Raw genomic sequence first — 17,632 nt, 5'->3', positions numbered from 1 at the left:
GCAGTACCATAAGGCAGGTCTATGTGAGGTAGACTGTAGGAGACTCAGTCATTGAGAGGGAGTAGCATGAGCTGGAGGAAGGACAGGCACCGCTTCAGAGTCAGGAGCCTCTGCAGTGCACATGGGAATACAAACTAGAAAGAGCAGAGGTGAAGTGAGAACTTGGCTATGTGCCTTTCTCCTCCTACCCATCACCACCATCTTTATTTATTTTATTTTATTTTTTTTAGAGTATTATTATTTTTTTTACATCTTTATTGGAGTATAATTGCTTTACAGTGGTGTTAGTTTCTGCTTTATAACAAAGTGAATCAGTTATACATATATATATGTTCCCATATCTCTACCTTCTTGTGTCTCCCTCCCTCCCACCCTCCCTATCCCACCCCTCTAGGTGGTCACAAAGCAGCGAGCTGATCTCCCTGTGCTATGCGGCTGATTCCCACTAGCTATCTATCTATTTTACGTTTGGTAGTGTAAATATGTCCATGACACTCTCTCACTTTGTCACAGCCTACCCTTCCCCTACCCCATTATTCTCAAGTCCATTCTCTAGTAGGTCTGTGTCTTTATTTCCTTCTTACCCATAGGTTCTTCATGACCTTTTTTTTTTTTCTTTTCTTAGATTCCATATATATGTGTTAGCATACGGTATTTGTCTTTCTCTTTCTGACTTACTTCACTCTGTATGACAGACTCTATGTCCATCCACCTCACTACAAATAACTCAATTTCGTTTCCTTTTATGGCTGAGTAATATTCCATAGTATATATGTGCCACATCTTCTTTATCCATTCATCCAATCATGGATAATTAGGTTGCTTCCATCTCCTGGCTATTGTAAATAGAGCTGCAATGAACATTTTGGTACATGACTCTTTTTGAATTATGGTTTTTTCAGGGTATATGCCCAGTAGTGGGATTGATGGGTCATATGGTAATTCTATTTTTACTTTTTTAAGGAACCTCCATACTGTTCTCCATAGTGGCTGTATCAATTCACATTCCCACCAATGGTGCAAGAGGGTTCCCTTTTCTCCACACCCTCTCCAACATTTATTGTTTCTAGATTTTTTGATGATGGCCATTCTGACTGGTGTGAGATGATATCTCATTGTAGTTTTGATTTGCATTTCTCTAATGCTTAATGATGTTGAACATCCTTTCATGTGTTTGTTGGCAATCTGTATATCTTCTTTGGAGAAATGTCTATTTAGGTCTTCTGCCCATTTTTGGATTAGGTTTTTTTTTTTTTTTTTTTTTTGTTATTAAACTGCATGAGCTGCTTATAAATTTTGGAGATTAATCCTTTGTCAGTTGCTTCATTTGCAAATATTTTCTCCCATTCTGAGGGTTGTCTTTTGGTCTTCTTTATGGTTTCCTTTGCTGTGCAAAAGCTTTTAAGTTTCATTAGGTCCCATTTGTTTACTTTTGTTTTTATTTCCATTTCTCTAGGAGGTGGGTCAAAAAGGACCTTGCTGTGATTTATGTCATAGAGTGTTCTGCCTATGTTTTCCTCTAAGAGTTTGATAGTTTCTGATCTTACATTTAGGTCTTTAATCCATTTTGAGCTTATTTTTGTGTATGGTGTTAGGGAGTGATCTAATCTCATACTTTTACATGTAGCTGTCCAGTTTTCCCAGCACCACTTATTGAATAGGCTGTCCTTTCTCCACTGTACATTCCTGCCTCCTTTGTCAAAGATAAGGTGACCATATGTGCGTGGGTTTATCTCTGGGCTTTCTATCCTGTTCCATTGATCTATATTTCTGTTTTTGTGCCAGTACCATACTGTCTTGATTACTGTAGCTTTGTAGTATAGTCTGAAGTCAGGAAGCCTGATTCCTCCAGCTCCATTTTTCGTTCTCAAGATTGCTTTGGCTATTCGGGGTCTTTTGTGTTTCCATACAAATTGTGAAATTTTTTGTTCTAGTTCTGTGAAAAATGCCAGTGGTAGTTTGATAGGGATTGCATTGAATCTGTAGATTGCTTTGGGTAGTAGAGTCATTTTCACAGTGTTGATTCTTCCAATCCAAGAACATGGTATATCTCTCCATCTATTTGTATCATCCTTAATTTCTTTCATCAGAGTCTTATAATTTTCTGCATACAGGTCTTTTGTCTCCTTAGGTAGGTTTCTTCCTAGATATTTTATTCTTTTTGTTGCAATGGTAAATGGGAGTGTTTTCTTAATTTCACTTTCAGATTTTTCATCATTAGTGTATAGGACTGTCAGAGATTTCCATGCATTAATTTTGTATCCTGCTACTTTACCAAATTCATTGATTAGCTCTAGTAGTTTTCTGGTAGCATTGTTAAGATTCTCTGTGTATAGTATCATGTCATCTGCAAACAATGACATCTTTACTTCTTCTTTTCCGATTTGAATTCCTTTTATTTCTTTTTCTTCTCTGATTGCTGAGGCTAAAACTTCCAAAACTATGTTGTATAAGATTGGTGAAAGTGGGCAACCTTGTCTTCTTCCTGATCTCAGTGGAAATGGTTTCAATGTTTCACCATTGAGGACGATGTTGGCTGTGGGTTTGTCATATATGGCCTTTATTATGTTGAGGAAAGTTCCCTCTGTGCCTACTTTCTGCAGGGTTTTTATCATAAATGGGTGTTGTCTTTTGTCAAAAGCTTTCTTTGCATCTATTGAGATAATCATATTTTTTTCACCTTCAATTTATTAATATGGTGTATCACTTTGATTGATTTGCATATATTGAGGAATCCTTGCATTCCTGGAATAAACCTCACTTGATCATGGTGTATGATCCTTTTAATGTGCTGTTAGATTCTGTGTGCTAGTATTTTGTTGAGGATTTTTGCATGTATGTTCATCAGTGATATTGGCGTGTAGTTTTCTTTCTTTGTGACGTCCTTGTATGGCTTTGGTATCAGGGTGATTGTAGCCTTGTAGAAAGTGTTTGGGAGTGTTCCTCCCTCTGTTATATTTTGGAAGAGTTTGAGAAGGATAGGTGTTAGCTCTTCTCTAAATGTTTGATAGAATTTGCCTGTGAAGCCATCTGGTCCTCAGCTTTTGTTTGTTGGAAGTTTTTTAACCACAGTTTCAATTTCAGTGCTTGTGATTGGTCTCTTCATAGTTTCTTTTTCTTCCTGATTCAGACTTGGCAGTTGTGCATTTTTAAGAATTTTTCCATTTCTTCTAGGTTGTCCATTTTATTGGCATAGAGTTGCTTGTAGTAATCTCTCACGATCTTTTGTATTTCTGCAGTGTCAGTTGTTACTTCTCCTTTTTCATTTCTAATTCTATTGATTTGAGTCTTCTCCCTTTTTTGTCTTGATGATTCTGGCTAATGGTTTATCAATTTTGTTTATCTTCTCAAAGAACCAGTTTTTAATTTTATTGATCTTTGCTAATGTTTCCTTCATTTCTTTTTCATTTATTTCTGAGCTGATCTTTATGATTTATTTCCTTCTGCTAACTTTGGGGTTTATTTTTGTTCTTCTTTCTCTAATTGCTTTAGGGGCAAGGTTAGGTTTTTTTATTCGAGATGTTTCCTTTTTCTTAAGGTAGGATTGTATTGCTATAAAATTCCCTCTTAGAACTGCTTTTGCTGCATCCCATAGGTTTTGGGTCATTGTGTCTCCATTGTCATTAGTTTTTGATTTCTTCAGTGATCCCTTGGTTATTAACTAGTGTATTGTTTAGCCTCCATGTGTTTGCATTTTTTACATATATTTTCCTGTAATTGATATCTAGTCTCATAGCGTTGTGGTCAGAAAAGGTACTTGATATGATTTCAGTTTTCTTAAAATTATCAAGGCTTGATTTGTGACCCAAGATATGATCTATCCTGGAGAATATTCCATGAGCACTTGAGAAAAATAAGTATTCTGTTGTTTTTGGATGGAATGTCCTATAAATATCAATTAAGTCCATCTTGTTTAATGTATCATTTAAAGCTTGTGCTTCCTTATTTATTTTCATTTTGGATGATCTGTCCATTGGTGAAAGTGGGGTGTTAAAGTCCCCTACTATGAATGTGTTACTGTTGATTTCCCCTTTTATGGCTGTTAGTATTTGCCTTATGTATTGAGGTGCTCCTATGTTGGGTGCGTAAATATTTACAATTGTTATATCTTCTCCTTCAATCGATCCCTTGATCATTATTTAATGTGTTCTTTGTCTCTTGTAATAGTCTTTATTTTAAAGTCTATTTTGTCTGATATAAGAATTGCTACTCCAGCTTTCTTTTGGTTTCCATTTCCATGGAATATCTTTTTCCATCCCCTCACTTTCAGTCTGTATGTGTCCCTTGGTCTGAAGTGGGTTGCTTATAGACAGCATATATATGGGTCTTGTTTTTGTCTCCATTCAGCCAGTCTCTTTCTTTTGGCGGGAGCATTTAGTCCATTTACATTTAAGGTAATTATCGATATGTATGTTCCTATTCCCATTTTCTTAATTGTTTTAGGTTTGTTATTGCAGGTCTTTTCCTTCTCTTGTGTTTCTTCCCTAGAGAAGTTCCTTTGGCATTTGTTGTAAAGCTGGTCTGGTCTTGCTGAATTCTCTCAGCTTTTGCTTGTCTGTAAAGGTTTTAATTTCTCCATCAAATCTGAATGAGATCCTTGCTGTGTAGAGTACTCTTGCATGTAGGTTTTTCTCCTTCATCACTTTAAGTATGTCCTGCCACTCCCTTCTGGCTTGCAGAGTTTCTACTGAAAGATCAGCTGTTAACCTTATGGGGATTCCCTTGTGTGTTATTTGTTGTTTTTCCCTTGCTGTTTTTAATATATTTTCTTTGTATTTAATTTTTGACAGTTTGATTAATATGTGTCTTGGTTTCTCCTTGGATTTATCCTCTATGGGACTCACTGTGCTTCCTGGACTTGATTAACTACTTCCTTTCCCATAATAGGGAAGTTTTCAACTATAATCTCTTCAAATATTTTCTCAGTCCCTTTCTTTCTCTCTTCTTCTGAGACCCCTATAATTCAAATGTTGGTGTGTTTAATATTGTCCCAGAGGTCTTTGAGACTGTCCTCAGTTCTTTTCATTATTTTTTCTTTATTCTGCTCTGCAGTATTTATTTTCATTATTTTATCTTCCAGATCACTTATCTGTTCTTCTGCCTCAGTTATTCTGCTATTGATCCCTTCTAGAGTATTTTTAATGTCATTTATTGTGTTTTTCATCATTGCTTGTTTCCTCTTTAGTTCTTCTAGTTCATAGTTAAGTGTTTCTTGCATTTTCTCTATTCTATTTCCAAGATTTTGGATCATCTTTACTTTTATTATCCGGAATTATTTTTTAGGTAAACTTCCTATTTCCTCTTCATGTGTTAGGTCTCATGGGTTTTATCTTGCTCCTTTATCTGCTGTGTTTTTCTGTCTTCTCATTTTGCTTATCTTACTGCATTTGGGGTCTCCTTTTTGCGGACTGCAGGTTTGTAGTTCCTTTGTTTTCGGTGTCTGTCCCCAGTGGCTAAATTTGGTTCAGTGGGTTGTGTAGTCTTCCTGGTGGAGGGACTAGTGCCTGTGTTGTGGTGGATGAGGCTGGATCTTGTCTTTCTGGTGGCAGGTCCACCTCTGGTGGTTTGTTTTGGGGTGTCTGTGGCCCTATTATGATCTTAGGCAGCCTCTCTGCTAATGGGTGGTGTTGTGTTCCTGTCTTGCTAGTTGTTTGGCATAGTCACCACCATCTTTAAACTCTGGCAGAATATGAAACAGCTTTAGTGAGTGGAGGAGGAAGTAGGCAAGAAATAAGGAAGAAGGCCCATATTCCCTACACTGAATGTATCTGGAAACCACAAGCTTCTGATGGTGAAATGAGTGAGAAATCTCATCTTTGATCAAGGGCTGAAGTAAAATGAATGTATTGGAGGAACATTCACATTTCTTGGAGACTCTTTCTGGAAACTTAAATTAACTGTAAATATATTCAAAATTCTGTAACAATATGTGATAAAATTTTGTTTTGATTAAGTACAAATTTAAGTATATAATATAAAATGGATTAAAATGTACAAAACACACTAAAATTAGCAAAATACTTGCATAAAACACAACAAAAAGTATGCTACCAACATAAAAGAATGTATTAAAAAAATTAAAAATGAGTGAAGATTTTAAGCATTTGTATTAAAAAGAAATATGTATAGTTGATAAATTCGTTGTAAGTTATTCAAATTCATTAGTAATCAAAAACATGCCTTACAAAATTAATACACAGTTTACATGTTAGAAACTGGTAAGTAATGCAAGTACTTAAGAGATCAAAGAAGCCAGGTTTGAAAAGAGAGTGCAGAAATATTCTATTCACTCTTGCTGGGAGTGCAAATGAATTCAAGTGTTTTCGTGGTCACTGCAGGTGAATAATCACCATAAGTATAAGTAGTTATTTTTGATGAAGCCAACTGCTACAAACTTTTCATAATAATATATGCAATATACTATATGTATATGCAAAGTTTAATTATCACAATTATAGTTTATTCATATTATAGAAAATTTGAGAAAAATCTATGCATAGTAGATGTCTGGTTAAATCAGTCATGATGGATATAAGAACTTATTAAACACCTGCTAAATTATTATGATACCCTATACTTATGATTTGGAAAGATGCCCATTACATATTTTGAATGAAAGTACCTCATGCATAGAGTTTCTCATTTTGTAAATACACATACCCATTGAGAATCATGTTACTACATTGTAATGTGATTTGGGATGATATCTACTTTCTTACATTTCTCTGTATTGCTGGATTTTCTTTTTATATTATGATAGGTCACTTGTACAATCAAGAAGAATAATTACTTTCAGTAACAAAAAATGTTGAGAAATTCAAATTCCTGAATTTGCAATGGGGAAAAAAAAAAAGCTTTTGGCATGCTGGAGTTTTCATCCAGTGGCACTGAAGAGTTGAGAAAGTTAATAGATGTTAATGACATTCTTTGGCCAACTCATATAGCCTAGCATATGTGTGTGATTCATATATATATAAATTTGGGGAATATACTTTTCTTTTATAAATATTATATTTAACAAAGTAGAAGTTTAACACAGATTGAAGCCCCACGTTTGATGAGCAAATAATTTGCCTCATATGTTAGCTTTTTCTCCAGATAAGCAAACTGTTGCCCTGATAAGGCAACAAATGACTAAAAGAGAAAACGATTTACCCAGAAAAATTCGTTGGTAAAAGTTTTCTGAAGCAAATTAGAATTTTTTTTTTCCCCTTTCAGTCTTTCTAGACAAGAATATCCTGGTGCAAACAGCAGAGTTATGCAGACTCAGGTGGTCTCTCTTCTTACTCCCTTCCTGTGTACATTCTCAGCCTGAGTTGGAGGATAAACATGGCCATCTGGGGTAGCGAGTTGAGTTGTATTGACTACGTATCAATGTCCCATTTGTGAGATTCCATTCTCTGTGATTGTCTGGTTTTCTCATTCTTTTTGTTGCATAATCCTCTTGGACAGAGATTGCAAAATAGCATTTAAGACTCTGGAAATCACACACTTGAACACTCTGACTCACACTAATACTTAGAGAATAATTGTGATCAGAATATCTAGTCCAGAGTGCCCAAATCAAACCAAGAGAAGAGTACCCTTTCCTAATCCAAAAAGACCACAAAGACCCAAATGAGGACTTTTGCCAAATTACTTAAATTTTTGTGATTTCCTTGTTTGTTTCATGGATGATTTTTATAGTATTAAAAACCATAGAAATATCTTTGATGATGCAAGTATAGGAATTTTCCATCCTGGATGAAATATATTCAATCTAGAGAGGACTGTTTTATACCAAGGGCTTTTCTGTTTTTAACCCTGTCTGTCAACTCCCATGAACCTCCCTATCAAGGACTTTTATGGCTTTGGGGCTATTGATAACTACCCTGATATTCTCTGAACTATATCTTGCAGGATTTTTCCACCCTTCTGAGCCTCTTTTTCATTGTGAAATAAAGAGGCTTGAGGACAAAGGAAAGAAGTTAAGTTGAGAATCCCCCTTCAGTCGGGAAGCACTATACTTTAACTCAGGGCAGAGCTTTTTTGTTTTGTTTTCCTTTTTTTTGAACTAATTTATCTTGTGATCACTTTTTCTAAGAAGAGGAATTAATGGACCATATTAATTGTCCATTAACTGTATGCTATGAGGGGCTATACAGAATTTAGGCATCAGTTTATGAAGATAATAAATTAATTTCATTTTTCTGGTAGGGGACAATGGTTTGTTAAACTTTATTGAGGAATAATTGAGTTACAATAAATGGAATATATTTAAACTGAAAAAATTATCAGTTTTCATACATATGTCTACCCCTGAAAATATAACCACAATCAAGATAACAAATGTTTCCTTTACCACCAATGCTGTCCTCATGTGCCTTTTAATCTGAGTTTCCCTCTATCCCCATCCTCAGGCAGCACAGTCATTCAACAGCTTTCTTCTAAAGTAGTTTGCATTCTTTATAACTTTACATAAATGAAATACAGTAAGTATGCATTTTTACCTGGATTTTTTTGACTCAGCATAATGCTGTTGACATCCACCCTTGTTATTCATATATCAAATTTTTCTTGTATTTTATTGCTGAGTAGTTATCCATTATACGAATATGCCACAACTTATGCCTGTAAGTGTTGATTAATATCTCATTTGATTCTGTTTGGGGGCTATTATATATAAAGCCATTGTAAATTTTTGTGTATGAGGCTTTGTGTGGATATGTTTTTATTTTTGGGGGGGTTGGTATGGATTGGCAAGTCATATAGCAGGTGAATAATAATTTTAAAAACTGTCAAACTTTTTTCAGAAGAAAATGGACTATCTCATATTTCTACCCTGAGTGCAGGAGAATCTAAATTGCTCCACAAACTCATTAATACTTAGGATGATCAATTTGTTTTAATATTAGCCATTCTAATGGATATGTAGTGCTATCACCTTATGGTTTTAATTTGCATCTTTCCAAAGGTTAATGATGTCAAACATATTTTCATGGGATGATTCGCTATTCGTATATCTGATGAAATGCATGTACAAATCATTTGTTTGTTTAGCAATTGTGTTTTTTTGTTTCTTGTTGTTGTTATCCTTCTATTATTGAGTCGTGTTTTTAAAATATTTTTCTGAATGCAAAATCTTTATTGGATGCACAGTTTTCCAACGTTTTCTCAGCCTGCATCTTGCCATTTTCTTTTCTTTAAGGTGTCTTTCAAAGAACAAAATGAATTCTCATGAAATCCATGTCTCATTTTGTTTTGTGGATCATGAATTTTGTGCTCTAAGAAAACTTTTTCTACCTCAAAATAGGAAAGATTTTTTCCTACTTTCTTCTAAAACTTGCATAGGTTTAGGTTTTTCATTTATGTCAATGATCCATTTTGTGTCAAGTTTTTTCTATTGTATGAGGTAAAATTTGACATTTGCATCCTTCCCTGTGGATATCTAGTAGATCCAGCATACTTTGTTGTCTTTATTTTCTCCATTAAATTGCCTTGAAATCTGTTTTAAGTGAATTGACCCTATATATAACAATTTTACATCCAGAGATCTGAAATTCTTGTTTTTTTCCATTGATGTACAAGTCTACTTGTTTTTGTCAATACTAAATCATCTTGATTAGTATAGGTTTGTAGTAAGTCTGGAAAAAAAATAAAGTGATTAAGTCCTCTAATCTTTCCTTAAAAATTTCTTTGGTTGGGCTTCCCTGATGACAGAGTGGTTGAGAGTCCACCTGCCGATGCAGGTGGACTGCGCCCCGGTCCGGGAAGATCCCACATGCTGCGGAGCGGCTGGGCCCATAAGCCATGGCCGCTGAGCCTGCGCGTCCAGAGCCTGTGCTCTGCAACGCGAGAGGCCACAACAGTGAGAGGCCCGTATACCGCAAAAAAACAAACACACAAACAAACAAACAAAAAACTGTCTTTGGTTGTTCATATACACTTCAATTAAACTATAATCAGAGTGCCAATACTCACCAAAAAGGCTGTTGGAATTTTATTAGGTATAGGATTGAATCTATAGTTGAATTTGGGAAGATTTGCCATTAAACAAAAATAGAGCCTTCTAATTCATAAGCATTGCATATTTTTTCATTTATTCACATTATATTTCATTTATTTATTTATTTATTTTATTTTCAGATCACAGGTTTTAGACATCTTTTGGTTAAATTTATCTCCACATAGTTATGCAATCAGTCCTATTTAAATGAATTAATTAAAAAAAATTCTAATAGCTTGCAACCAGAGTATAAGGGCAATATTGATTTTTGAATGTTAATGTTAATCTTATGACATTACTAAATTCATTTCTTAGTTCTGCTGGTTCTTATAGGTGTTTTAGATACAGAAATTTTTAATGTAAACCATTATATTATAAACAATTAAGGAAATATTTATTTATTTTCTCTCTTTGGGTTTTTTATTTTTATTACCTTTGTACAATAGTGGGAACTCCAGTAAAACACTGAATAGAAGGGATGAAAGCTGATATACTTGCCTCATCCTTAATCTTAAAAAGACAAAATTCAACTCTTTTACCATTAAGTATAGTGTTGAGTGTGTCATTCTTTGTCCTCAGGTGTAAGGTTTTTATAGATGCCATTTAACATTTTGAGGAAGTTCCCTATTGTTCCTAGTTTATTGAGCATTTTTGTTATGAATGAGTGTTGTATTTTTTTCAAACTTTTTCCTATATATATTGAAAGGATCATATGTTTTTTTTTTTCCCCTGTTAATATTTAAATTACACTGCTTGTTTTCAAAATGTAAGACCTACTTTTCATTCCTGGAATAAACACTACTTGGTACTGAGGTACTATCCATTTTCCCTGTATTGTTAAGGCCAATGATTCAATTTGTTGATTTTTTTTAAAGGATTGTCCCATCTATGAGATACAATGACCTTTAATCTCTCCTTTATCTCTCTGTCTCTCTCACTCTTCACCCTCTCTCTTCTCTCTTCTTATCCTTCTCATTTTGAATATATTTATCAGTTCTTGGTATTAGAGTAATATTAGCCTCCAAAGGGGTGAAAAAGTTGGGCTATAATCCCTCATCTTCAGTTTTCTGAAACAGCATATATAAGAAGAGATTTTGTTTTCTTTTGTTTTCTATAACACTTCAATACAATTTACCATTGAAATCATCTGGACTTGAAATTTTTTTGAAAAATTTTTGATAATGTAATCCATTTTCTCTTCTTAAGATGTAATGCCAATTATGATGAATGGTATATTTAAAGACATTTGTCCATTTAATCCAAATTGTTGAATTTGTTGGCATACATTTGTTCATAGTGTTTTCTTGCTAATCTTTTAATGTCTCTAGAATCTGTGATAACCTCTTTTTCATTCCCGAGAATGGCAATTTGTGTTACCTCTTTTTTTCTTTTTTCTTTTTTTTTTTCTTTTGCGGTACGCAGGCCTCTCACTGTTGTGTCCTCCTCTTTTGCGGAGCACTGGCTCCGGATGCACAGGCTTAGCGGCCATGGCTCATGGACTTAGCCGCTCCGTGGCATGTGGGATCCTCCCGGACTGGGGCATGAACCCGTGTCCCCTGTATCAGCAGGTGGACTCTCAACCACTGTGCCACCAGGGAAGTCCTCCCTCTCTTTTTTTCTTCATCATTTCAGTTAGATGTTTGTCAAATATCAAAGCACCATTTTTAACTTTAATTTTCTCTGTTGTCTCTGTTTTTAATTTCATAGATTTATGCTTTTATCTTTTTATTTCTTGCCTTATACTTGTTTATACTTTGCTTCTTTTCTTCTGATTTGTTAATGTGGAAAGTGAGATCACAAAAGTTAACTCATTCTGTTCTTATATAAGCACATTTTATGATATGTTGTAATTTTTTTGTCATTTATCACTAAATATTTTCTTATGTCCTTTGTGATTTCATCTTTGACCCATAAATTTATTTTATCTGATATTAAATTTTGCACACTAAACTTCCTAAATGGATTGTTTACATGACACATTATTTTACAACTATTTACTTTCTACTTATCTGTGTATTAACCAAATCATATTCAGAAACACTCTGGGCTGCAGTTGTATGAAATCCATTTGGAAGTCTTCTAAAGGACCATATGCTTGCTTGGGTTCTTGTTCAAATTTTGTGTTGATAGTTTTACCAGCATTATGCTGGTGACATATGAGGAATGTTCTAGAGACACCCTCACCAACGTGTAAGATTTTATCACGAGGGTTGATTGAGTACAGTGGTCAATTTAACCTTGCTCTGATGGATAAAGTCCTGTACAATTTTAAAGATTTTATTTCAGATGCTCTGGTTCCATCACATGGGAACATTGGTATTGTTAGAGATTATTCTTGTATAATTTGCATCCAGGTATTGTTCCATTTTTTTTTCATATTCTGGAACTGATTGATGGCTTTCCATGGCCTCTTTGAAATTCTCAAAATATGTAGTTTGGGCAGTAGTACAGGGGCCAGGATTTTAGTGAGAGTTGCTTCTTTGACATAATGATCAGCTAGGGTATTTTCCACATTTTCTGTTACCTCTCCCTCCACCACCCTCACACACTGCATCATTGTTTTTTGTTTTTGTTTTCATAATAACCACCTCCTTTAGAGGTACTAATATGCCTAATAGATCTTTTATCTGTTTAATATTTTTTAATTGGAGTTCCTGCTGAAGTGAAGATACTACCTTGTTTTCAAAGCATTCCAAAATCTTTATTTATCCACAGAATATATATTTATCTCCAGATTTTCGGCAAACTCCTGTGAGTGAAATGAGTGAAATAAGTCTAATAAAGGATTTTGGGCAAACTCCTGTGAGTGAAATAAGTCTAATAAAGGATCTTATTCTAGGGATGAGTTGAGACATATTATGGTGTAACCAACCTAGAGTCTAAACAGTTATGACTTTCATAACAGTAGTTAAAACACTAAAATAATGGATAGAAATGTGTCAAGGAGACTTATAATTTAATTTCATTGGAGATAATTTTACTTGGGAAGAATGCTGTGTCTTATGAGTGTGCACAATGAAAGGGACCATCAAATTTAAGGGACATATTAAACCCAAGTTGGCAGAGAATGACATTATTTAGCTGCAGCTGCTTTTGTTCTGAGACAAGGTTAATGAACTTTTGCCACAAGATCAAGAGAAAGAGTATAAAATTTTATTGATTTCTGATGACTTCCATGAAGGTAGAGTACCAAAAGCTTATCTGGGAAATTCATAAACAACAACAAATAAAGATTCATGATGATTATGCAGGCCCAGGATGAAAGATTATTTAGAGCTAATTTTAAATCACAAAACATCTCATTGATGCTCAGACAGCAAATAATCATCTCAGAGTCCAATTTAATGTCTTTAATATTTTATAAAAATTTTAAAGGTCACACTCCATTTACAGTTATTACAAAATATTGGAATAGTCACTGTGTTGTACAATATATCCTTGAAACTTATCTTACACCAAATAGTTTGTACCTCTCACTCCCTCACCCCAATATTGTCCCTCCCCCATACTCTGACTGACAACCAACAGTTTGTTCTGTGAATCTGCTTTTTTTTTCTTATTTTCACTAGTTTTATGTATATTTTAGATTCCATATATAAGTGATATTGTATACTATTTGTCTTTCTCTGTTTGACTTATTTAACTTAGCATAATGCCCTCCAAGTCCATCTATGTTGCTGCAAATGGTAAAATTTCATTTTTTTAAATGACTATTATTCCCTTTTGTATATATACCACATAGATGGTATATTTCTCCATTCAGCTGTTGATGGTCACTTAAGTTACTTCCATATCTTGGCAATTGTTAATACTGCTAGGAACACTGGGGTGCATGTGTCTTTTCGAATTAATGTTTTTGTTTTTGGATATGTATATATATATATATCTCCAGGAGTGGGATTGCTGTGTCATATAGTGGTTCTATTTTTAATATTTTGAGAAACTTCCATACTGATTTCCACAATGGCTGCAGCAATTTCCATTTCCACCAACAATGTACAAGGGTTCCCTTTTCTGCACATCCTCGCCAACATTTGTTATTTGTATGCACTTTGATGATAGCCATTCTAACAGGTGTGAAGTGATTTCTTATTGTGGTTTTGATTTGCATTTTGCTAATGATTAATGATGTTGAGCATTTTTTCATGTGCCCATTGGCCGTCTGCATTTCCTCTTTGGAAAAATGTCTATTCAGTTCTTCTGCCCATTTTTTAATAGTTTTCTTTTAAATTTTTTAATGTTGAGCTTTATAAGCTGTTTATGTATGTTGAGTATTAACCCCTTATTGGTCATATTATTTTCAAATATTTTCTCCCCTTCAATAGGTTCTCTATTCATTTTGTCAATTGCTCTCCTTTGTTATGGAAAAGCTTTTGGTTTAATTGGATCTCATTTGTTTAATTTTATTTTATTTCCTTTACTATAGGAGACAGATCAAAAAAAATATATAGCTGTGATTTATGTCAAAGAGTATTCTGCCTATGTTTTCCTCTAGGCATTTTACAGTATCTGGTCTTACATTTAGGTCTTTAATCAATTTTGAGTTTATTTTTGTGTTTGATGTTAGAGAGTGTTCTAATTTCATTCTTTTACATGTAGCTGTTGTTCTCCCAACACCACTTATTGAAGAGACTATCTTTTCTCCATTGTATATTCTTGCCTCTTTTGTCATAAATTAATTGACCATAAGTGTGTGGGTTTATTTCTGGGCTCTCTATTCGGTTCCATTAATCTATGTATGTGTGTTTGTACCACTATCATACTGTTTTGATGATTGTAGCTTTATAATATAGTCTGAAGCCAAGAAGCATGATTCCTCCATATTTGTTCTTCTTTCTCAAGAGTATTTTGGTTATTCAGGGTCTTTTGTGCTTTCATACAAATAAAAAAAATGTTCTGGTTCTGTGAGAAATGACATTAGTATTTTGATAGGGATTGCATTGAATCTGAAGATTGCCTTGGGTAGTATGGTCATTTTAACAATATTGATTCTTTGAATCCAAGATCACAGTATATCTTTCCATTTGACTGTGTCATCTTCAATTTCTTTCATCACTGTCTTATGCTTTTTGGAGTACAGTAAGTCCCCTACATACGAACCTTCAAGCTGCAGACTTTCAAAGAAGTGAACATGCATTTGCATGTCCAGTCATGTAAGTTAGTTCACGTGTCTCACATACATTGTCACATGTGTGCATCCTTTACAAGTGGTTGTGCTTTTGTGTACTCTACTGTATAGTACTGTATAGAGTACAGTAGTACAGTATCTTTATTTCAAGCCCAGGAGGTCCAGAAGCAAGTGTAAAAGCAGTGTTGATGTAACTGGTACTTCTAAGAAGTGCCAAGTGATAACAATGGAACTTGCTGTGCAACACAAGCAGCTTATTAATGAAGACCGGATGAAATTGGAAACCCAGAGAAAGGATGAAGAGAGACAAGAGGAAGAAGTAACTGAAGAACCAAAGAGATTCACAAGGCAGGATATGGCAAAGGGATTTTCTTTATGTGAGGAAGTATTGTCAGTTTTTGAGGCACAGGACCCAAACGTAGAATGGTACATGAAGGTTGCAGCAACTATTCAGAATTCAATCCAATGCTACCATGACATCTATGACAAGGAAACAAGAGCTACTACCCAGACTCCACTGGCTCATTTTTTCAAGAGGGTAGATAGAATTTACTCTAGCAAGGAACCAGAACGTGTGCCATCAATATCAGGCATGAGTGAAATTTCAGCTTGCCCTCCCTCTCCAATTGCTGATGATCCTTCAGCTCTACCATTTCCCACCTCTTCTCCCTCCTCCAGTCAGTAAGTCTTCTTGCCTGTTCACTCAATACCAGCCCCTGCATGCCAGCTGTTATACTGTACTACTGTACTTTTCAAGGTACGGTACTGTAAGATTAAACATGTTTTCTTTATTTTTTGTGTTTGTTTGTTTTTTATGTATTCTTTTTGTGAAAAGTATTATAAACCTGTTACAGTACAGTACTATATAGCCAATTGTGTTAGTTGGGTACCTTGGCTAACTTTGTTGGACTTACAGACCAATTGAATTTACAGATGTGCTTTCAGAATGGAAGTCATTCATATGTAGGGGACTCACTATACAGGTCTTCTGCCTCCTTAGGTAGATTTATTTCTAGGTATTTTATTCTTTTTGATGGGATGGTAAATGGGATTGTTTCCTTAAATTCTCTTTCTAATATTTCATTGTTGTGTATAGAAATGCAACAGATTTCTGTATATTAATTTTGTATCCTGCAACTCTACCAGAATTATTGATGAGCTCTAGTAGTTTTCTGGTGGCGTCTTTAGGATTTTCAACTATAGGATGTTCAATAATATAATAAAAGAGTGACAGTTTTACTTCTTCCTTTCCAATCTGGAGTCTTTTTCTTTCTTTTTCTTCTCTGATTGCTGTGGTTAGGACTTCCAAAACTATGTTGAATGAAAGTGGAAAGAGTAAGCATCCTTTTCTTTCTATTAATCTTAGAGGGAATGTTTTCAACTTTTCACTGTTGGGTGTGATGTTAGCTGTGGGTTTGTTATATATGACCTTAATTACGTTGAGGTGAGTTCCCTCTGTGCCCACCATCTGGAGAGTTTTTATTGTAAATGGATGTTGAACCTTACTAAAAACTTTTTCTGCATATATTGAGGTCATCATATGTTTTTTATTCTTCAATTTGTTAATGTGGTATATAACATTGACTGATTTGTGGATATTGAAAAACACTTGTATCCCTGAGATAAATACCTCTTGATCATGTTGAATAATCCAACATTTTATGTCTTAATGAATAAATTTTAGCTCTTCTTGAATGTTAATAAAAACACATTATCAGATTTACTGATTGATTCCCTGAATATCTATCTACATTATGTAACAATAACACATTTTAAATAATTGAAATTAACTCAAGGTTTGGGACTGATTGGTTTACTCTTGCCACAGTTGGTTCAGGAGGGTGGGCTATTTCTGGCTTGCATTTTATTCATTATTGTTACATGTCATTAAGTACATTTTATTAATTCTTATATTCCATTAAATGCAAGAAATACTTGCTTAAGTATTTTGTGCATTTTCTTTAGTTGGAAATATTTTCATTGGAAGATTACAGAAGATAATCCAATATCTTCCAATCCAAGATATTGCTACTAGGATAACAACATTATCCAGTACTTATTTCTATCTATCCAATAAGACTATGTAGTAGAACGCTTTCCCACAGCCATAAAAATAGGGTTTTGTGACAAATATCCATAACATTTAAGAGTACTTGAAGACGGACTTTGTCAATTGCAAGTTTATATATTCTGGGGAAAATACAAGTGTATATTCAGGAGCAAAGCACTTGCTATTCTACTTGACACTTTCATTCTAATATATATTTGTGTTTACTTAGCTTTTGTACTTCAGAGAAGCAGAGACACATTATTTCTTGATGAAGATAAGCATTAGCACCATTATTTTTTCACCCAAAGAAAAAGACTGGGAAAACGTTTAACACTGCTGTTAAGGCTGCAGTCTTTTTCTCTTTTCAAGATGTGAAGACTTGAATTCACCTTTGATAATCTTTCTCTGTGAAAAGCCACTAAATGTGCCTTTTATCTGTGAAAATATGAAACAAATGTTCTCTTTTGAA

The sequence above is a fragment of the Stenella coeruleoalba genome, assembly GCF_951394435.1.
Source record: "Stenella coeruleoalba genome assembly, chromosome: 5".
NCBI classification, from domain to species: domain Eukaryota; kingdom Metazoa; phylum Chordata; class Mammalia; order Artiodactyla; family Delphinidae; genus Stenella; species Stenella coeruleoalba.
Note: the sequence above shows the minus strand (reverse complement) of the source record.